Source organism: Paroedura picta, chromosome 8, assembly GCF_049243985.1.
Source record: "Paroedura picta isolate Pp20150507F chromosome 8, Ppicta_v3.0, whole genome shotgun sequence".
Taxonomy (NCBI): domain Eukaryota; kingdom Metazoa; phylum Chordata; class Lepidosauria; order Squamata; family Gekkonidae; genus Paroedura; species Paroedura picta.
In genome coordinates this window covers 59,648,632-59,651,345 of record NC_135376.1, presented here as the reverse complement: position 1 = coordinate 59,651,345, position 2,714 = coordinate 59,648,632, and the positions used below count along the sequence as shown (strand labels likewise).

Genomic DNA, 2,714 nt, shown 5'->3' with positions numbered 1-2,714 from the left:
CTGTGTTAAATGCTGCTGAGAGTTCTAGTAGCCCAAGCAGCTCAGACCCACCTAGGTCCAGCTGATGGCAGAGGTTGTCTGTCAGGACAACAAGAGTTGTTTCTACCCCATGACCAGGAAACCTGATTGGGATGTGTCTAGGATTGAAGTTTCCTCCAGGAATGTTCATATTTGGTCTGCAACAGCCCTTTCAACAATTTGGCCCAGAATCACTAAGTGTGAGATGGGTTGGTAGTTGTCCGATTCCTGTGGGTCCAGCAACAGGTGTACCACTGCCTCTTTTAGTCCTTTTGGGAATTCTCCCATTGAGAGAGGTTGATTATTTTCGAGAGGGGGGCCCTATTCTTATATCAGTTGTTATTAGTAGCCACAATTGACAGGTGTCTCGTAGGCCTGTGGTTGGCCTCATTGCAGCTAGCATCCTGCCCTCTTCCGTTAGCTTAAGTCATCTGAAGTTACTCAATGTTCTTTCCAGAGATAGCCAAGGGGCCTCTAGTTCACTTTCTGTGTCTGAGGTTGGAGTGAGGTCACAGTGGAATTTCAAGATTTTGTCTGCAAAATGCCTCACAGCTGATATCTGATTGACTATAATTTTGGTTCCATTCCTCTCGGGCAGTGAGAAACTGAACTATCCTAAACAATAGTGCTGGGAGTGAGTAAGCAGACGCAATGGAAGTTGAGTAAAAGTTGTGTTTTACTGACTTCTCTGCCATCTCTTAGGCTTTGATCTGCATTCTATAAGATGTTCTCGAAGCTTCGTCATGAGTCTTCCTTCTTTGCTCTAGTCATCTCAGTTCCTCTTTTATTCCTATTGGATGAGAGAAAGAAGTTTAGAATAAGAAAGTCAGAAATATGTTTCCTAAGGAAACCAGTGGAAATGAATGAAGAAAATGTCAAAAGGATGCTATACCAAATAATGAAGTGAGGAATTTCTAAAAATTATCTGTAATAATTAAGCATTATTAAATATAGGCACTACATATGCGCCTAATAGCAACAAATCTATTTTTTTCCAAGAATTAACCGGAAAGATTTCAAGATTTATAAAAGGTAAGATGATCTTAGCTGAATATTATAATACAACATCTAGTAATAGTCTAGACCAGTGGTCCCCAACCTTTTTATCACCGGGAACTGGTGGGGGAGGTAGTCTTTTGCCGAGGGATGTCACTGCCGCTGCCGCTGCCGCTGCCTGAGTCCCTGCTCTGCTTGCTTTCCCGCTGGCATCCCTGACTTCCTGCCGCCCTCTGGGGGGTGCTGCCAGCAGCAGCTGCGCAGTGCCACTCCGAGGGAGAGCCCCAGCCATGGCGGCCACCAGAGAACACCACAGGTGAGCTGGTGGCAGAGTGGCAGGGCAGCCCTGGAGGCAGCAGCCGGGGAGGACACCGAGGAGGAGCCGCGACCCGGGGAGGACGACGAGGAGGAGCCACGACTGATCCAGGACCAGTCCTGGTCCTTGGACCAGGGGTTGGGGACAGCTGATCTAAACAGATCAAGTCATAGTAGTAATGAAAATAAATCTTTCTGGCATTGATTCAACAAGCTTAGAAATTTTTCTGCCTAAAAATATTTGGCAGAATCACTTTGGCAGTTAGAGAAATTATACTATTTATTCTATGGGTCATAACGCCTCCAGAAGATCTGTTCCTGATTTTTAGTTCTCTTGTCCCTTGGGTATATAACACTTACATTGACCCAATCACATGTAGCATCCATGCTTTAATTAGGGATGGGCACAAACTGAACCAGGAAGCAAAAGTCATCATGAATTTTGCCTTATTTGTCATTTGCAGACTGAAGTTTATTACAAATCTACCACTGCAAACTTTTAAAGCAGTTCATGGTGCTTTGTGGATGAAGCAGAAAGAAGGGAGTTCACTTTGCTTTCTGTTCCCTACAAAAGCTTCAAAAAGAGCTACTCCCACTGTTCAGGTATTTTGGACTGTCTTGTGCAGTCCCTTTGAACAGCAGTACTCAACAGTCATCAAAGGGCAGTGTGAGCGGCTGCAGAGAGGCCAAGGTGCATATCAAGGTGTATATGAGAATAAATGGGCCTTTTAATTAAAGATCAGGCTGCTGCTTCCTAAGCCTATAGCTGAGAGATGATATATAACATTTGGAGCAGGAGTTACAAGAAAGTTGTTGACTTCCAATAGGTAGATGGGAATGCTGGTGAGCCAAGCAAAGTTAGGCAGTAGCCTTTTATTTATAGCTGGACCACCCACCATACAACCACTGAACTTTTCTTTGTGTGATAATCTGTACACTTTGCATGTTTTTGCACTTTAGTGATTTTATTTTGCATTACTGTCTCAGAACCAGGTGCAAAGCACCAAAACCCTGAAGCATCTGAGTTACAATCCAATTCTTGTGGCTATTACATAGCAAATCATGGAACCTGATATCTTGCTATGGGAATGAACACACGTCAGAGAAAAGGTCTGTATCCTGATCTGCAGAATCTGTTACAAATTCACTATGTAACATACTTTACAATGACATTTCTGAGAATTCCAATCATGATGGGTATCAATAAAGTTTTATTCGATATATACTAGGAAGATGAAAGAAGAGACAAGAAAGCAAGGGGGGGGGAGACTTAAAGACGGACATTTCACCTCTTACAGCACAGTCCTATGCCTGGTCACCAGAAATGAAATCCCATCTCACCCATTACAGTGGGACTTGCTTCCAAGTAAATAATAACAGGAATA

The 2,714-nt window shown here is 43.5% G+C and overlaps 1 long non-coding RNA gene across 1 annotated transcript; it reads left to right on the top strand.

The window, feature by feature from the left end:
* Positions 1-868: 868 nt before the first annotated feature.
* Positions 869-2,361, top strand: LOC143842546 (uncharacterized). Its single transcript, XR_013233175.1, has 3 exons — positions 869-921; positions 1,018-1,050; positions 2,317-2,361. It is a non-coding gene; the product is annotated as an uncharacterized LOC143842546 (long non-coding RNA).
* Positions 2,362-2,714: the final 353 nt, after the last annotated feature.